Below are 20,397 nucleotides of genomic sequence, written 5' to 3' on the forward strand. Positions count from 1 at the left end.
AACCATAAACGTCAATGCCTTTCTTAAAATCAATACACAGAAGTATATATTTTTAAACCTGCATATTTAGATAAAAGAAATCCAGGTTAGCAGGCAATATTAACCAGGTGAAATTGTGTCACTTCTCTTGCGTTCATTGCACGCAGAGTCAGGGTATATGCAACAGTTTGGGCGGCCTGGCTATTGCGAACTAATTTGCCAGAATTTTACGTAATTATGAAATAACATTGAAGGTTGTGCAATGTAACAGGAATATTTAGACTTATGGATGCCACCCCTTAGATTAAATACGGAACGGTTCCGTATTTCACTGAAAGAATAAACGTCTTGTTTTTGAGATGATAGTTTCCGGATTCGGCCATATTATTGACCTAACGCTCGCATTTCTGTGTGTTATTATGTTATAATTAAGTCTATGATTTGATAAAGCAGTCTGACTGAGCGATGGTAGGCACCAGCAGGCTCATAAGCATTAATTCAAACAGCACAAACAGTGCATTTTACCAGCAGCTCTGCTGTTTATGACTTCAAGCCTATCAACTCCCGAGATTAGGCTGGTGTAACGATGTGATGTGAAATGGCTAGCTAGTTAGCGGGGTGCGCGCTCATAGCGTTTCAAACGTCACTCGCTCTGAGACTTGGAGTAGTTGTTCCCCTTGCTCTGCATGGGTAACGCTGCTTCGAGGGTGGCTGTTGTCGTTGTGTTCCTGGTTCGAGCCCAGGTAGGAGCGAGGAGAGGGACGGAAGCTATACTGTTACACTGGCAATACTAAAGTGCCTATAAGAACATCCAATAGTCAAAGGTATATGAAATACAAATGGTAGAGAGAGAAATAGTCCTATAATTCCTATAATAACTACAACCTAAAACTTCTTACCTGGGAATATTGAAGACACATGTTAAAAGGAACCACCAGCTTTCATATGTTCTCATGTTCTGAGCAAGGAACTTAAACGTTAGCTTTCTTACATGGCACATACTGCACTTTTACTTTCTTCCCCAACACTTTGTTTTTGCATTATTTAAACCAAATTGAACGTTTCATTATTTATTTGAGGCTAAATTGATTTGATTGATAAGTGTTCATTCAGTATTGTTGTAATTGTCATTATTACAAATACATATTTATTTTTATTTTTAAATCGGCCGATTAATCTGTATCGGCTTTTAATGTCCTCCAATAATCGGTATCAGCGTTGAAAAATCATAAAATCATAATCGGTCAACCTCTAGTTTGGACACACCGAGTCATTCAAGGGTTGTTCTTTATTTTTTTTATATTTTCTACATTGTAGAATAATAGTGAAGACATCAACACTATGAAATAACACATACGGAATCATATCGTATCCCCAAAAAGTGGTAAATATATATTTTATATTTGATATTCTTCAAAGTAGTCACCCTTTGCCTTGATGACAGCTTTGCACACGCTTGACATTCATCCAGCTTCATGAGGTAGTCACCTGGAATGCATTTCAATTAACAGGTGTACCTTGTTAAAAGTGAATTTGTGTGAGCGAGCGGTTTGCTGATGTGAACAGAGTGCCCCATGGTGGGGTTATGGTATGGGCAGGCATAAGCTACGGACAGCAAACACAATTGCATTTTATCGATGGCAATTTGAACGCACAGAGATACCATTGATGATATCCTGAGACCCATTGTCGTGCCATTCATCCACTACCCTCACCTCATGTATCAGCATGATAATGCACGGCCCCGTGTTGCAAGGATCTGTACACAATTCCTGGAAGCTGAAAATGTCCCAGTTCTTCCATGGCATGAATACTCAGACATGACACCCATCAAGCACGTTTGGGATGCTCTGGATGGACGTGTACGACAGTGTGTTCCAGTTCCCGACGATATCCAGCAACTTCGGCACAGCCGTTGAAGAGGAGTGGGACAACATTCCACAGGCCACAACCAACAAGCCTGATCAACTCTATGCGAAGGAGATGTGTCGCTCTACATGATACTGACTGGTTTTCTGATCCATGCCCCTGCCTTTTTTTTAAAGGAATCTGTGACCAACAGATGCATATCTGTATTCCCAGTCATGTGTAATCCATAGATGTTGCATGTTGCGTTTACATTTTTGTTCAGTGTTTGTATGTATGTATGGCACAACTGGTGGGCAATGACCTGTCATAATGAAAGTTGAGTCACTGGGCTTTCCCACTCATCTATAATTGTTGCTGCCCCTAGTTCAGATCTAGTATCAGATTCCCCTCCCCCAATTCCAACCTTAACCATTACTGGGCAAAACGCAATACTGAACCAAGATCAGCGTCTAGGGGCAACTTCACCTAAAACAGTAATTGTCATCTCAGAGCTGTGGTGGCAGTAACGTTAGGACTGGATGTGACAGCCAGGGTGATAGATACCACCTCACACATTCGAACACTGATGTACTGATAAAAGCAGAGAGAATAGCATAGAAACCCATAGTGAAGATCTGTAACAAAAAGAATGATTGAAAATATCATGAGGTCGCTACAACATAGCCTACGAATTAAAGTTTACAACAAAAGGTGCACAGGTCGTGAGACAAATTTGTGTAATCATGGTGACAGACAGTGACACATTCAATACCGCCTTGCCCACTCTTGCCTGCATCTAGCTAATCTAGGATGTAATCATTAGTCCAACAGTTGCAAACAAGAATTTCTATTGGACAAATTCAAGTATGCTCATCCCCATTTTGTTCCGTCTGCTTCTGTTTAAGAAATGTTTTTAAACAGAATCGACGGAACGAATTACAGCCTTGATCACCTGTAAACACAGTTCACGTTGCTAGCAGTCACATCCAAACAGCATAATCACTTTGCTCATTGTATATTCCTTCTCGCATCTACACGCTCCCCTCCTTTCACCTTTTCCCTTTGCTTGTGGACTGTGACCAGGCAAAAAAAATAATTTTCAAGCCAAACCTTCATGCCATAACCACTATCCGCTACACACAGCCTACATTGTTGTCACCATATTTACTAATGTCATAGTCAACATAGCTACTAGAACTCGTTAGCAAACAATCATGTAGTCATGCAGTACAGTAAGCAGTTTAGCAGTTACACCGGCCGGCCGCATTGGCAATAACTTAATCAAACCAAAAGCTTGCCTTAACTTGGAAGAGTTCCGGTGTTGGATAGCCATGGCCAACTAGCTAACATAGCATCCTTCTCTGTTTGAGCCGGTTGTTTGATTAGGCTAAACTAGCTTGCTGCGTTCGCTAGCTAAGTAAGTGCAAGTGAACAAAAATATAACAAAATATTCCTCTCTCTCTCTCTTCTCCTTCATATTCGAATAAATTAATCTGTTCAAAACTGTTAAACAATTTATATTCTCTTTGAGTCAGCTGCTCACCACATTTTATGCACTGCAGTGCTAGCTAGCTGTAGCTTATGCTTTCAGTACTATATTCATTCTCTGTTCCTTTGATTGGGTGGACAACATGTCAGTTCATGCTGCAAAAGCTCTATTAGATTGGAGGACGTCCTCCGGAAGTTGTCATAATAATAATAATTACTGTGTAAGTCTACGGAAGGGGTGATTACCATGAGCCTCCTAGGTTTTGCATTGACGTCAATGTACCCAGAGGAGAACGGAAACTAGCTGTCCTCTGACTACACCATTGTGCTACCCCAGAATGAGAGGTTGAGGCTACTGTTGACATTCATTAATACATTTTGGAGTGAAATATTCATATATTTAATAGTTTTAGAGTGGTTTCTAAGTTTTTAAATATTTCACTATTTTAATTTTTATGAAATTCACTGAGGATGGTCCTCCCCTTCCTCCTCTGAGGAGCCTCCACTGGTAGGTACAACACACACATCTTCCAGAGCCAATGTATCTTAATTAAAATGCCAATCCATCCGAAATGTGTGAATGGGTCTCACCCCATCGCACCGCTGTTTTTTTCTTTACACACACACACACACACACACAAACTGGGCTGATGTTACTACTGCTTACGTCATTCAGCATCCTCGGCTCAAGGCAGGAGGGCATTTCCCGCGGAAAGCCAAGGACTAGGCTACAACCAGGACCGTTATTTATTTATTTCAACGAGGCAGCATGGAAAATACCGAAAATCTCTAGAGAATAGGCGGCTGCTTCGATTTGAGCAGCAAATCTCGATACGAGTAAAACCGTGAGGTGGGTAACGTTATTAAGGATAAGCATTCACAAACCTCGACCCATGTCCTCATCAAATGCAACATTGTAGCCCATTTAATGAAATCCTTTACACGAATGCAACATTGTATATTGCAGCATCAATACAAACGTCCCTTCGCTGCAAACATGCAGGCATATCACAGTTGATATCACAATTAAAATGTACCAGCTGTGTTCATTAAACCCAAATCGCGTCAACACAATTCTGAACGTTGGGGTCAGGGTGCAAATGGTGCGGCTCGCATCTCCAACAGTCAATTCACAATCAATGGGTGACTCTCGGCTGTATAGCGTCATTGTAGGGTACAGGGGGGAACCCTACACATCGAGCTCTATAATATAGGCCTACTCAGCATTACTGAAGAAGGTGCAGTCGTAACCTTTGTTTTTCCCCATCGACTCACCGTCATTGCCGAATGTCTGACAGCATTGGATGCCGTCTGCCTTATCTCCGCCGCACTCCCGGGCTTGAGCAGGTTCTTCGTGAATCTCCGGGTCGATTCCGCTGCCATTTCAGAACGGCCCACACTATTCCTCTGTTTCAAGTGCCGCCGTTCAACGCGTTCGTCTATTGTAAATCCACTGTATACGCCAGCGACGGCTCTGCTCGCCTGCTTGTCTCGCTGCTGCGCCTACTAGTACTACACAGCAGCCCTGCTTGCGTAGGCTACAGATGCCTATTCAGCGAGATTCTACTAATTCCCGTGCGCTACAGAGTCAAAGGAAGCGGAACTAATGGCCAATCTCCTCCAAGGCAAGCCCCCTGCCCAACGAGACCACATGCGGCCAACCCTGGTCTGCAAGAAGCCTTTTTAAACTATTAACATAGGATGGGCTTTCCCAAACAGTACTCTTCAACCCCACTATTGATGATTATCTGTTGCTGAATGCAAGTCTACGAAATGTTCTAATTGGTCATAAAGCACAATTCTAATAGGTCTGCAATGACAGTGACCATTACGTCTACAATTTGACCTCTGCCACAGGTAGACCAGACCAGACCAAGGAGAGAAATCTAGGAGAATAACCTCCAGAATGGCATTAACTCATCAGCAGTCTACGCAGGACCATGGTTGGAGGGGAGGGAGGGAAAGGAAGGGAGGAAAAATGGTAACACAGCGACCTATTGTGGTGGAATAGGCTAGTGCTAGTCAGTCATTAATGTTTTGTTTTTTTTCTTCTATAGGCAGCATTATCATAACAGGCTACACGACGCCTGTAGCATGGTTGCAACATTGTTGGGCACTATACTGTATATCCACATTGAATACAAGCCATCGTCGGATATGATCAATATGCCTTTCTGGTATTTTTTGCATTGAACTATTTAGCAATACAAGCCCTACTTTGCATAAATGATCATGTTAGCTGGCTATCAGGAAGGAAACAGAAACCCAAAAATGGCATTAGGCCTTCAAATTTGACAATTCCAAATCATTTTTTTAACCTTTATTTAACCAGGCAAGTCTGTTAAGAACAAATTCTTATTTTCAATGACGGCCTAGGAACAGTGGGTTATCTGCCTGTTCAGGGGCAGTACCTTGTCAGCTCAGGGTTTTGAACTTGCAACCTTCTGGTTCCTAGTCCAACGCTCTAACCACTAGGCTACCCTGCCGCCCCATGACCTAAGTCCTTGTGAAAACACGATGCCAATATGATCACGGCTATCCAATGGACATCTATTCGTCCACTCGTCATTTTCGTGCTTCAGCGCAAAGCACTCAAGTGAACCATCTACAGCTGTTAAGATGTCTAGGTTTCTTGAACAGCTCAGGTCCCTAAAGAGAGTCTGGGTTGCAAAGTGAGGACAAATCGACCTTCACGTGGGGGTTTCCCGTCGCCAAAATAGCCCTGGAGACCTAGAAAATAGACTTCATCATAGGCCTACCATTTGGCTTTGGTAATTGATGGGATATGTGGCTTCCATGGAGGTCTTGGCAGGTAAGCCCAATGGAGTTGTATCTTACCTAATGGCAACAGAGCAGAAATCTGCATACAAAGGCATTTTTAAAGAGTTGGATGATATCTAATGAGACCTACCATATAAATGACATAAAACACGTGTCCAATTTAGCTTGGTTGATTTTAAAGAAGACTTCTTGCAGTTGTTTGATGGAATAAGGCATCTGGATTTATTTATTGTACTCTGCTTCACCCCGTGTCCTGAGAATAATTGCACCAAATGTACAATTGTATGCATTGCCTTCATATCTTGAGTAGTGCTTTGAAAGCTTTCAGAACTTTGCAGGTTTTCAAGAAGGGTTTGTTGGTCTTGGTTGTTTTCGGGGGCTTGGGGATGGTCTTGATCAGGAACCCAGGTTTTCCTATTTTCAGCTTCTTTGAGGTTAGTTGAAAAATCCTAGAAAGAAATCACAGTTCTTAGAGAGGACTGCCCAAATTGTCCCTAACAGGATAGATCTTGACTAATGCCACGTTCACGTGCTATAATAGTTATCGAAAATTCAGAATTCAAACCGAACCGTGGCATGGTCCAGTCGAGTTTTAGCACTCAACATGCCTCCGACAGTAATATATTTCAATAGAATTCATTGACTGTTGGACTCACCTCTGGCGGAGTAGCGCTGCCTCATTCTTCTCCATGGCCAGAGCATGCTCAGCAGCAGAGGCTCTCCGCTAAAGACAATAAACGAATTACAGTACTACTTGAAAGTATGTGATCCCCTTGTGCAATTACAGATATATTGTAGTTTTCACATTAAAATCTTAATTGAACCAGAATCTGTCTTTTTGATCTGACATAACAGGTTAATATTTACCAATACCATATGTTGGTGAAGAAGAAATCATGCGTGTAGTAGAATGTTTTGTTTTTAAAGGAATTATTGCAGGTTCAAAAAGAATTGAACCCCAAGTTGCATTGTTTAAATCAGTAAGTATGTCGAATAAGGTGGGTACATAATTGGGTACCAAATGAACCAATAAAAGGAGAGATCGTTAGGACAGAGTTTGGGCGGGACTATGATAATAGAGATAAGAAACCTGGTCAGTTTGGTGTTACCCATCCAGGTGAATGCAAAGCACACCATGCCAAGAGGAAAGGAGATCTCAGAGGACATCAGGACGAGGGTAGTGAGAGCACATCAGTCTGGGAGGAGGCTATAAAATCCTCTTTAAAAGATTTGAGCTCAGTCCACTGTGAAGCATTTACAAATGGAGAGCATTTAACATGACAGCAAGTCGGCCTAGAAGTGGACGCCCTTCCAAAATATCCCCAAGAGCCACAAGAACAATAATAAATCAGGTAAAAGCAAACCCAAACATAACATCTAGAGATTTGCAGACCTCCCTTGCTGCATCTCCGGTAACTGTGCAAGCTTCAATAATAAGAACACTGAATCCAAATGCTCTTCATGGGGGGGTTTCTAGGAAGAAGTCTCCGCTGTCAAAAAATAACCAAACTGCCCGTCTTAAATTCGACAGAGACCACCTGTACAAACCTGAGTGTTTCTGGAAGTCCATTCTCTGGATCAATTAATCAAAAAAATTGACCTTTTTGGTCACAATCATCACCGCTATGTTTGGCAAAAACCCAACACTGCCCACCACCAAAATAACCTTATCCCAACAGTCAAGCATGGTGCTGGGAATGTCAAGATCTGGGGCTGCTTTTCCTCCTCTGGATCCGGATGACTCCACATCATTAAGGGAACCATGGATTCTGAGGTATACCAGGAGATTCTTAAACAGAACGTCAGAACATCAGTCAAGGAGCAGAAGCTGGGTCGAAAATTAGTCTTCCAACAAGACAATGACCCAAAGCATTCAATCAAATCTACCAAAGAATAGCTCACGAGAAAGAAGATTTGTGTTTTGGATTGGCCAAGTCAAAGTCCTGACCCCCTTCCAATCGAGATGCTGTGGCAGGACCTGAAGCAGGAAGTTCATGCCAGACACCCCTCAAACCTCACTCAATTGGCTGAGTTCTGTAAGGAGGAGTGGGCAAAAATCCCTCAAAACAGATGTCAGAAACTGATTACTGGATATAGGAGACGTTTACTATCACTGCTAATGGAGGTGCCACAAGCGATTGACTGAAGGAGTTCATGTATTTTGCACACATCAAATCTGAGTTTCTGTTAAATAAACCTCTTTTGTTAAATAAACAATGAAAATATATCATGATTTTTTGGTTTCTGTCACTTACTTGGAATGTTTTTCTTACGAATTGGGGTTTAGATAAGGATTTTATATGTTTATTTTATAGCAAAATAATGAGCAGTCCTGTAGGGTTCACATACATTCAAGCAACACTGTATATCTTAGTGTACAGCAAGACACAGAGTAACTATCAAAACGTAGCTAATAACACCTTAGTGCAACTACAGTAGCTAACTTTAAAGTGAATGTTCTACTTACAGATATGGTCTGGATTTTCTCTTGTAGCGTGTCAATCTGAAGAGAGAACAAAAATTGCATTAGAAATGTGTGCAAAGACATCCTATCACATGTTGATACTGGGGCTTATGGTTTGGTTTAAGTACTTCGTAGTTTAGCTTACTATTGAGCGGTTATGGATCAGTATTTGGCAGGCTGTCTTAGGCTTACTTACATGTTGCTTTTCCTCATGTTTGCCTTGAATCAGGGCTTTGGTCCTGTGAAAAGACAAACACCAATGTACATGTCATGTGAATCAGAACAAATCCTAATATGATCAAACTAATATCAAAATCCACTTACAGCTCGTTTAGAGTCTGTCTATACATCTTCTCAGTGCTGTGGAGTTTTTGATGTAGAGCGGCATTCTTCTCTTCAAGCTGACAATTTTTGTCTGTTGCAAAGTAAACAGATATACATGTAAAGTAAAGAACATATCAATACAGAATAAAGTGATTCTGGCTGGTGAGACATATGTTGTGTGTTTGTAACATAGCCTACCCTGAAGACCCCTGTTCACCTCCTCCAGTGTGGTTTTGATCTGTAGAAGATTCTGCATTTTTAAGTGCTAGAGCCAGCAAACAACTGATCCATTGTAAAATATTATAGTATTTACAGTTTTGGGGTAAACTGAAAAGAGGGTCCTTTCTGTAATCACACCCATTCTTTTCATCTACTTATTTCAGTAACTTAACCAAATGTCTCCTAGTTTACACAAGACTATACATTAACTTACTAAGGTTGCATCCTTCATCACAGTGACCTCGATCTCAATGTTTTCCTCACTCTTGATATCTGTAACCAAGGTGGTTATTTGATCAACAGATTAATGCACATTTAGTTGTAGATAACCCTGCATGCTTCTACCCTCGAACAATCCTGACAAGTAAGCTTAGTAGGTCGATAAACAGTTTGCAAACTTTCTACACGCAGATCAAACTGTGTGATTTACTCACCGGTAGATTGGGTGTTGGTGGCACTAGGGATCCTGGCATCCCCACCGTGATGCTCTTTAAGTGGTTCCATCGGTCCCCACTGTTGGGAGCCATAACATAAACCCCATTAAGATAGCTCTTTATCATCATACCAAACCAGTGAGTTTGATTGAGCAGTAATGGACTTACAACAGCTTTCAGTTTCTGTATGCGTTCAGCACGCTCCTGGAGCTGGAGATGAAATGCCTCCATTTCTCCAGCTCTGATGTCCCATTGTTTCTTCATATCCTTGGGATAAAAGAGGTGGGCTCAATGTTAACTGTGTGAGAAACGTCTGACCATGACAATTAAACAAATTGATAAATGGACTATACTTTGACCGTGAGTTAATAGTTCAAATACATTTTCACCGGTAGACCGGTAGTTTTTTGACTTTGCACCTATACAACTCCATACATTTCCAGAAACTAAACATTAGTCAATGTCAGTCCATTAGACCTGATGACACATTGGTCATACACTGTAGAGGGCAGGGAAACTAGTTAAAGGGGTTGAGGAATAATAGTTCTCTGACTGCTTACCTCCAGCTCCTGACTATCCTCCTGAGAGGACTGCAGGCATGCCCGCAACCTTTTCACTGGCGCGTCATAGTCCTTCAACTAAAGCCAACCAGATTTAGAACATAAGTTACAATTATCATGGAAAAGTATATGTTACTGCAGGTATGCACCCGACCTTTGCACCCGCGAGTCATAGTCCTTCTACTAAAACCAACCAGATTTAGAACATAGGTTACAATGATCATGGAAAAGTATGTTATTCAAGTCCAGAATGTGCCAGGTCTGACTTAGCTTCTGAAACGTACCAGTGTCTCCATTTCAGACAATTTAATCACTATGTCACATTTCTTTTTCGATAGCTGGGCGAGTTTCACGTTTAGCTGTGTCTCAGTCACTGGAGATACAGATGGGAATATGAAATTAGTCTTGGTTCAGGCATGACTAAGGAGCTAAATCTACTGTATAAAATGTAAGTACAAAAGCTTTCTTCTCCTCATCTGAGCTACTTAATGAAAGGTAGGAAAACTCACATAGACGTAGCCTGCTTTTGATCTATGAGAAACAGAGACAAGGCAATGAGAACAACGTTCAAACATGGACTACATCATACATCATTTGAAGATCAATCAAACTGCAAAATGAGCCTTTCCCTCAATTCCTTTCATTTCCATAGGAAAGTGTTTTGTTGTAACATGGTAATAATACAAAAAGTTTACCGCAAGGACGGTCCTCCATAGTAATATCACACCAAGAACAATCAGGGCAGCAGGGAGAGTGAGCTCCCATCCCACTCCAGGGTGGGTTGCTCCAAACCATTCCTCTTCTAGAGAGAAGAGAAACTGGACAAACAAACAAACAAATGTCACATTACCATTTATTATGGAATTCACATCAGATGGAATGGACTGTCAGTGAGGTAGAAAGGTAGATTACCATAAAGGATCTCTGTGGGTACTATTTACCAGTAAAGTACCTTCATAAAGTACAAATCCCACCAAAAACTATTCAAGTAGTACTTTTACATTTTAGCTGCACCAACATGTCAGAGGAAACACTGTTCAACTGACAACAGAGGTCAGCCTGCAGGCTAGATAGAGAGATGTGCCAAGTAAAGCCTCCTCAAAACCCTGCACTAACCTGCTGGGCCAATTGTGAACCACCTTATGGGACTCCCGGTCACGGCCGGTAATGACACAGCCTGGTATCGAACCCCAGGCTGTAGTGATGCTTAGATTGCTGAGACTATGGGGAGGCCCTAAATAATGTACTTTTAATTTCAAACATCTTCCCTGACACCCAAAAGTACTTGTTACATTTTGAATGCTTAGCAGGACAGGAAAATTGTCCAATTCACGCCCTTTTCAAGAGAACAGCCCTAGTCATCCTTACTGCCTCTGATGGCGGACTCACAAAAAACACACACTTTGTTTGTAAAAGTGTTGGAGTGTGCTCCTGGCTATCCGTAAATTAAAACAACAAGAACATTGTGCCTTCTGGTTTTGTTAATACATGGAATTTGAAATAGGCTACATTTACTTTTGATACTTCAGTAGTTTAACGACTCTGGGTTTTCAGCGGAAATCGCGCTCTTTGAAAGGAGGGAGTAGTGTAACGACCCTGGGTTTATAAGCGCGGAAATCGATTCTGCCGCTCGGGCATGCTTTTGCTGCACAGTCGATAGCGCGCCGGACCTCGGGCTCGAAGACCTGCTCCCTGCCGTTTCATTACAGTATATTTAAAACCAAATACCTTTAGACTTTTATTTAAGTCGTATTTTACTGGGTGATTTTCACTTTTACTTGATTTTCTATGAAGGTATCTTAACTTTTATGTAGGACAATTGGGTACTTTTTCCACCACTGCTATTTAACTACTCTTTCAACTAAAGCCATTTCATATTTGCATTAAGCTCCATAGACTACACCAGCCACAAGCCCTTCACACTTCTACCATTATTAGCCTACTTCAATACAAGCAGGCACACATTATGTTCAGGAAATATCCTTGTCTAGTTTTATACTCAGGCCTACATCCTTTAGTCCTCCAAGAAAAAGCGCGAAGAAAATGGTAAATTGGCCAATCACTCCCTGTTCGGGCATCGTCATGGCGGGCCAAGGAGCACCAAACTCCGGTACACCTACTTCTTGATACACATCCATATCGATGACTGAACCAAAATACACTAAACTCTATTTTTTAACTGCATGCTTTGTGACATCATAATAGAGACATTGTCAAGCCGCACCCCTTAGTTACTGTTGCGAGGTCCGACATGGTTTTTTTCTTCCAGCAAAGCGCATATCCGCATTGAAATGGATGGAAGGCCTACGGGTCAAAATGATCTAAACTGTGTTGACACAGATGATAAAATTAAACCCATCGTCAAGGAATGTTAGGCTCTTGATTGACAAGCTGACGCACCAACTATTGTATCATAGGCCTAATTATCACAATTCTTTAGCCAGCAGCTGAAGGTTCTGATTACAAAAATAACAAATAAAGGCAGAGCTTAGGGCCTAAAACACTTTATTGTTTAGTCATTTACTCATATTCAAAACCATAAGAGAATCATAACACTAGCCTAATTTCAAAAACATCAGGGAATAGGCCTACAGAATATAAAGTAGCCTATCTAAGATATTTTTGTTTAGCTCTTCAACAGTTGATCTTAGACAGTAGCCTAATCCCACATCCCTAATTTAATTTAGTTTAGCTAGTTAGTTTTAGTTTGGAAACACTCAACTCATTAAAAAAATACAATTATTTATTTTTTAAGAAATTGTCATCTACTATACACAACCCTCCCATGCAAATGAATAACAGGAAGGCCTAAATATGTTTATCCTTAACTGCATACAAATGTATTTCCAACAACCAACTCAGTAACATAAGCCTACAAGTGCTCAATAAATGCTCAACATAAAATCTTGAGTGGTATGAACACACATCAGATAGGAATCAAATGTATAGGCCTAACAATATGTTAGGGACCAGACACCAGAGCATCTGTATTTAAACGTGCCCTCTTTAACAGGCAATTAACTCCAGTTTTTATGTTAAACCCAATGGATGCCTTTATGGATTTAAGTCAAACACTTATTATACTGTGTGACGAAGCAGACTCAGTGAGTCTCCGTCTGTCACGTCCTGACCTTAGTTCCTTTTTTATGTCTCTGTTTTAGTGTGGTCAGGGCGTGAGTTGGGGTGGGCATTCTATGTTTTTGTTCTAGGTTTTGTATTTCTATGTTTGGCCTGGTATGGTTTCCAATCAGAGGCAGCTGTCGATCGTTGTCTCTGATTAAGAACCATACTTAGGTAGCCTGTTGTCTCACTGTGTTTTGTTGGTAGTTGTTTTCTGTTTTTGTGTCTGCACCAGACAGAACTGTTTCGGTTTCGTTCATTCTCTTTTTTGTTTTAAGCTAGCTCAGTGTTCAGTTCAAAATAAAAAGATGAACACTTACCACGCTGCACCTTGGTCCTCACCTTCTTCCACCAACGACAGCCATTACAACGTCGTTACTAAAGCACATTGTTGAATTTCACTTATATTGTTGGCACTCCTTCTTACTTCCCTATAGGATATATATTTAGTCATTTGTTTCCCCAAAGTAGGCTTATACATCTTGTTTTAATAAAAGAAATTGGCCATTATCATGAGTATTTACCCTGCGCAAATCTAATGTGTTGGGGAAATGTTGTTCTCGTTCTTCTCGTACTTGAGTGAAACATTTAAATACGTTAATTTACCCGTATATAATCCTCCAAGATAAGTTTATGCAAGATAAGTTTACACCCGCAACCCTAACGAGAAAGAGCATTTGTTCTGCATTTCCCTTTGTTTGTAGGCTAATTCGCGCGTCTCGCTGAATGGACATCTATTCGTCCACTCTTGTCCTACTCGTGCTTCTGCGCAAAGCATTCAAGTGAACCATCTACGGCTTTTAAAATGTCCAGATGTTTTGGTTTCTTGGACAGCTCAGGTCCCTAAGAGAGTCTGGGTTGCAAAGTGAGGACAAATCGACCTTCACGTGGGGGTTTCCCGTCGCCAAAATAGCCCTGGAGACCTAGAAAATAGACTTCATCATAAGCCTACCATTTGGCTTTGGTAATTGATGGGATATGTGACTTCCATGGAGGTATTGGCAGGTAAGCCCCATGGAGTTGTATCTTACCTAATGGCAACAGAGCAGAAATCTGCACACAAAGGCATTTTTAAAGAGTTGGATTATATCTAATGAGACCTACCATATAAATGACATAAAACACGTGTCCAATTTAGCTTGCTTTATTTTAAAGAAGACTTCTTGCAGTTGTTTGATGGAATAAGACATCTGGATTTATTTATTGTATTCTGCTTCACCCCGTGTGCTGAGAATAATTGCACCAAATGTACAATTGTATGCATTGCCTTCATTTCTTCATTAGTGCTTTGAAAGCTTTCAGAACTTTGCAGGTTTTCAAGAAGGGTTTGTTGGTCTTGGTTGTCTTGGTTGGGGGCTTGGGGATGGTCTTGAACAGGAACCCAGGTTTTCCTATTTTCAGCTTCTTTGAGGTTAGTTGGAAAATCCTAGAAAGAAATCACAGTTCTTAGAGAGGACTGCCCAAATTGTCCCTAACAGGGTAGATCTTGACTAATGCCACGTTCACGTGCTATAATAGTTATCAAAATTACAAATTCAAACTAGGAGGTTTCCCTTGAACGGCCCTCCAAATCAGAATTACAAGTGGGAAACTGAGAAAAGCTGTTGCCGAGTTGTGACGTTTCACCACTGACTGACCTTTTACCGTTTTAACCAAAAGATGACAGCAAATACGTTTTTGACAACTACAACCCTGTCAAAATGGATAATTAGGCGACATTTGCCATTTGATAATGTAGCTAGTTTGGCCATATTGTCAATGTTAAGGATGCTAGCTAACGCAATTATGAGCAACGTCAGCTAGTTTATCAAGCTAGCTAAAATCGTATTGGTTGGATAATTATTCCAACCAAAAAGCATATGAATGAAACAGTCGTATTTCCTAGAAAATAGGAAGTTCCGACGAGCACGTGAGCGTGGCATAAGCACTCAACTGACCACAATAAGGGGTTGTGTTTGTAGCTTTTAGTGTCATAGAATGTAAATTACGTTTTAGGGTTAAGGATGGGATGAAATGCCCTTCTATAGGACACAATTCAGATGTACACTCATCAATAATGTTTTTTTCTTTCGTTTTTAAAGGAGACCGATCTCCTGCTGTAGTAGGAAGTAGAGGCTAGGGAGAGAGATAGGTGGATGAAGACTGAGAGGAAGAACACGGACAGACGTCGCGTAGTGACTAGAACCCGACGAAACCGTGGCATGGTCCAGTCGAGTTTTAGCACTCGACATGCCTCCGACAGTAATATATTTCTATAGAATCCATTGACTGTTGGACTCACCTCTGGCGGAGTAGCGCTGCCTCATTCTTCTCCATGGCCAGAGCATGCTCAGCAGCAGAGGCTCTCCGCTAAAGACAATAAACGAATTACAGTACTACTTGAAAGTATGTGATCCCCTTGTGCAATTACAGATTTATTGTAGTTTTCACATTAAAATCTTAATTGAACCAGAATCTGTCTTTTTGATCTGACATAACAGGTTAATATTTACCAATACCATATGTTGGTGAAGAAGAAATCATGCGTGTAGTAGAATGTTTTGTTTTTAAAGGAATTATTGCAGGTTCAAAAAGAATTGAACCCCAAGTTGCATTGTTTAAATCAGTAAGTATGTCGAATAAGGTGGGTACATAATTGGGTACCAAATGAACCAATAAAAGGAGAGATCGTTAGGACAGAGTTTGGGCGGGACTATGATAATAGAGATAACAAACCTGGTCAGTTTGGTGTTACCCATCCAGGTGAATGCAAAGCACACCATGCCAAGAGGAAAGGAGATCTCAGAGGACATCAGGACGAGGGTAGTGAGAGCACATCAGTCTGGGAGAAGGCTATAAAATCCTCTTTAAAAGATTTGAGCTCAGTCCTCTGTGAGGCATTTACAAATGGAGAGCATTTAACATGACAGCAAGTCGGCCTAGAAGTGGGCGCCCTTCCAAAATATCCCCAAGAGCCACAAGAACAGGTAAAAGCAAACCCAAACATAACATCTAGAGATTTGCAGACCTCCCTTGCTGCATCTCTGGTAACTGTGCAAGCTTCAATAATAAGAACACTGAATCCAAATGCCATTCATGGGGGGGTTTCTAGGAAGAAGTCTCCGCTGTCAAAAAATAACCAAACTGCCCGTCTTAAATTTGCCAGAGACCACCTGTACAAACCTGAGTGTTTCTGGCAGTCCATTCTCTGGATCAATTAATCAAAAAATTGACCTTTTTGGTCACAATCATCATCATTTGGCAAAATCCCAACACTGCCCACCACCAAAATAACCTTATCCCAACAGTCAAGCATGGTGCTGGGAATGTCAAGATCTGGGGCTGCTTTTCCTCCTCTGGATCCGGATGACTCCACATCATTAAGAGAACCATGAATTCTGAGGTATACCAGGAGATTCTTGAACAGAACGCCAGGTCATCAGTCAAGGAGCTGAAGCTGGGTCGAAAATGTGGCTTCCAACAAGACAATGACCCAAAGCATTCAACCAAATCTACCAAAGAAAGGCTCACGAGAAAGAAGATTTGTGTTTTGGATTGGCCAAGTCAAAGTCCTGACCCCCTTCCAATCGAGATGCTGTGGCAGGACCTGAAGCAGGAAGTTCATGCCAGACACCCCTCAAACCTCACTCAATTGGCTGAGTTCTGTAAGGAGGAGTGGGCAAAAATCCCTCAAAACAGATGTCAGAAACTGATTACTGGATATAGGAGACGTTTACTATAACTGCTAATGGAGGTGCCACAAGCGATTGACTGAAGGAGTTCATGTATTTTGCACACATCAAATCTGAGTTTCTGTTAAATAAACCTCTTTTGTTAAATAAACAATGAAAATATATCATAATTTTTTGGTTTCTGTCACTTACTTGGAATGTTTTTCTTACGAATTGGGGTTTAGATAAGGATTTTATATGTTTATTTTATAGCAAAATAATGAGCAGTCCTGTAGGGTTCACATACATTCAAGCAACACTGTATATCTTAGTGTACAGCAAGACACAGATTAACTAGCAAAACGTAGCTAATAACACCTTAGTGCAACTACAGTAGCTAACTTTAAAGTGAATGTTCTACTTACAGATATGGTCTGGATTTTCTCTTGTAGCGTGTCAATCTGAAGAGAGAACAAAAATTGCATTAGAAATGTGTGCAAAGACATCCTATCACATGTGACCCAATACGAGTGTTGATACTGGGGCTTATGGTTTGGTTTAAGTACTTCGTAGTTTAGCTTACTATTGAGCGGTTATGGATCAGTATTTGGCAGGCTGTCTTAGGCTTACTTACATGTTGCTTTTCCTCATGTTTGCCTTGAATCAGGGCTTTGGTCCTGTGAAAAGACAAACACCAATGTACATGTCATGTGAATGAGAACAAATCCTAATATGATCAAACTAATATCAAAATCCACTTACAGCTCGTTTAGAGTCTGTCTATACATCTTCTCAGTGCTGTGGAGTTTTTGATGTAGAGCGGCATTCTTCTCTTCAAGCTGACAATTTTTGTCTGTTGCAAAGTAAACAGATATACATGTAAAGTAAAGAACATATCAATACAGAATAAAGTGATTCTGGCTGGTGAGACATATGTTGTGTGTTTGTAACATAGCCTACCCTGAAGACCCCTGTTCACCTCCTCCAGTGTGGTGTTGATCTGTAGAAGATTCTGCATTTTTAAGTGCTAGAGCCAGCAAACAACTGATCCATTGTAAAATATTATAGTATTTACAGTTTTGGGGTAAACTGAAAAGAGGGTCCTTTCTGTAATCACACCCATTCTTTTCATCTACTTATTTCAGTAACTTAACCAAATGTCTCCTAGCTTACACAAGACTATACATTAACTTACTAAGGTTGCATCCTTCATCACAGTGACCTCGATCTCAATGTTTTCCTCACTCTTGATATCTGTAACTAAGATGGTTATTTGATCAACAGATTAATGCACATTTAGTTGTAGATAACCCTGCATGCTTCTACCCTCGAACAATCCTGACAAGTAAGCTTAGTAGGTCGATAAACAGTTTGCAAACTTTCTACACGCAGATCAAACTGTGTGATTTACTCACCGGTAGATTGGGTGTCGGTGGCACTAGGGATCCAGGCATCCCCACCGTGATGCTCTTTAAGTGGTTCCATCGGTCCCCACTGTTGGGAGCCATAACATAAACCCCATTAAGATAGCTCTTTATCATCATACCAAACCAGTGAGTTTGATTGAGCAGTAATGGACTTACAACAGCTTTCAGTTTCTGTATGCGTTCAGCACGCTCCTGGAGCTGGAGATGAAATGCCTCCATTTCTCCAGCTCTGATGTCCCATTCTTTCTTCATATCCTTGGGATAAAAGAGATGGGCTCAATGTTAACTGTGTGAGAAACGTCTGACCATGACAATTAAACAAATTGATGAATGGACTATACTTTGACCGTGAGTTAATAGTTCAAATACATTTTCACCGGTAGACCGGTAGTTTTTTGACTTTGCACCTATACAACTCCATACATTTCCAGAAACTAAACATTAGTCAATGTCAGTCCATTAGACCTGATGACACATTGGTCATACACTGTAGAGGGCAGGGAAACTAGTTAAAGGGGTTGAGGAATAATAGTTCTCTGACTGCTTACATCCAGCTCCTGACTATCCTCCTGAGAGGACTGCAGGCATGCCCGCAACCTTTTCACTGGCGCGTCATAGTCCTTCAACTAAAGCCAACCAGATTTAGAACATAAGTTACAATTATCATAGAAAAGTATGTTATTCAAGTCCAGAATGTCCCAGGTCTGACTTATCTTCTGAAACGTACCAGTGTCTCAATTTCAGACAATTGAATCATTATGTCACATTTCTTTTTCGATAGCTGGGCGAGTTTCACGTTTAGCTGTGTCTCAGTCACTGGCGATACAGATGGGAATATGAAATTAGTCTTGGTTCAGGCATGACTAAGGAGCTAAATCTACTGTATAAAATGTAAGTACAAAAGCTTTCTTCTCCTCATCTGAGCTACTTAATGAAAGGTAGGAAAACTCACATAGACGTAGCCTGCTTTTGATCTATGAGAAACAGAGACAAGGCAATGAGAACAACGTTCAAAAATTGACTACATCATACATCATTTGAAGATCAATCAAATTGCAAAATGAGCCTTTCCCTCAATTCCTTTCATTTCCATAGGAAATTGAAGTGTATGAAAATGGTTGTAACATGGTAATAATACAAAAAGTTTACCGCAAGGACGCTCCTCCATAGTAATATCACACCAAGAACAATCAGGGCAGCAGGGAGAGTGAGCTCCCATCCCACTCCAGGATGGGTTGCTCCAAACCATTCCTCTTCTAGAGAGAAGAGAAACTGGACAAACAAACAAACAAATGTCACATTACCATTTATTATGGAATTCACATCAGATGGAATGGACTGTCAGTGAGGTAGAAAGGTAGATTACCATAAAGGATCTCTGTGGGTACTATTTACCAGTGGTGTAAAGTACCTTAATAAAGTACAAATCCCCCAAAAAACTACCCCCAAAAACTACTCAAGTAGTACTGGTTACATTTTGAATGCTTAGCAGGACAGGAAAATTGTCCAATTCATGCACTTATCAAGAGAACAGCCCTGGTCATCCTTACTGCCTCTGATGGCGGACTCACAAAACACACACACTTTGTTTGTAAAAGTGTTGGAGTGTGCTCCTGGCTATCCGTAAATTAAAACAAGAAAATTGTGCCTTCTGGTTTTGTTAATACATGGAATTTGAAATTATTTATAGGCTACATTTACTTTTGATACTTCAGTAGTGTAACGACCCTGGGTTTTCAGCCGAAATCGACGCTGCCGCTCGAACATGCTTTTGCGGCACAGTCGATAGCGCGCCGGACCGCGGGCTCGAAGGTCACATTACATTGGTGTCAGAAGTGATCGGACCTTACATACACGACAGTGCGTGTGCTTGGCCGGTGAGCGCGTTCCTGTAAGACCTAGAGTCACAAGCTAGCGCGAGGACGCGCTCTTTGAAAGGAAGGAGTAGTGTAACGACCCTTGGTTTATAAGCGCGGAAATCGATTCTGCCGCTCGAGCATGCTTTTGCGGCACCGGACCTCGGGCTCGAAGACCTGCTCCCTGCCGTTTCATTACAGTATATTTAAAACCAAATACCTTTAGACTTTTATTTAAGTAGTATTT

The sequence above is a fragment of the Oncorhynchus clarkii genome, chromosome 27 (assembly GCF_045791955.1).
Source record: "Oncorhynchus clarkii lewisi isolate Uvic-CL-2024 chromosome 27, UVic_Ocla_1.0, whole genome shotgun sequence".
In the NCBI taxonomy this organism is placed as follows: Eukaryota; Metazoa; Chordata; class Actinopteri; order Salmoniformes; family Salmonidae; genus Oncorhynchus; species Oncorhynchus clarkii.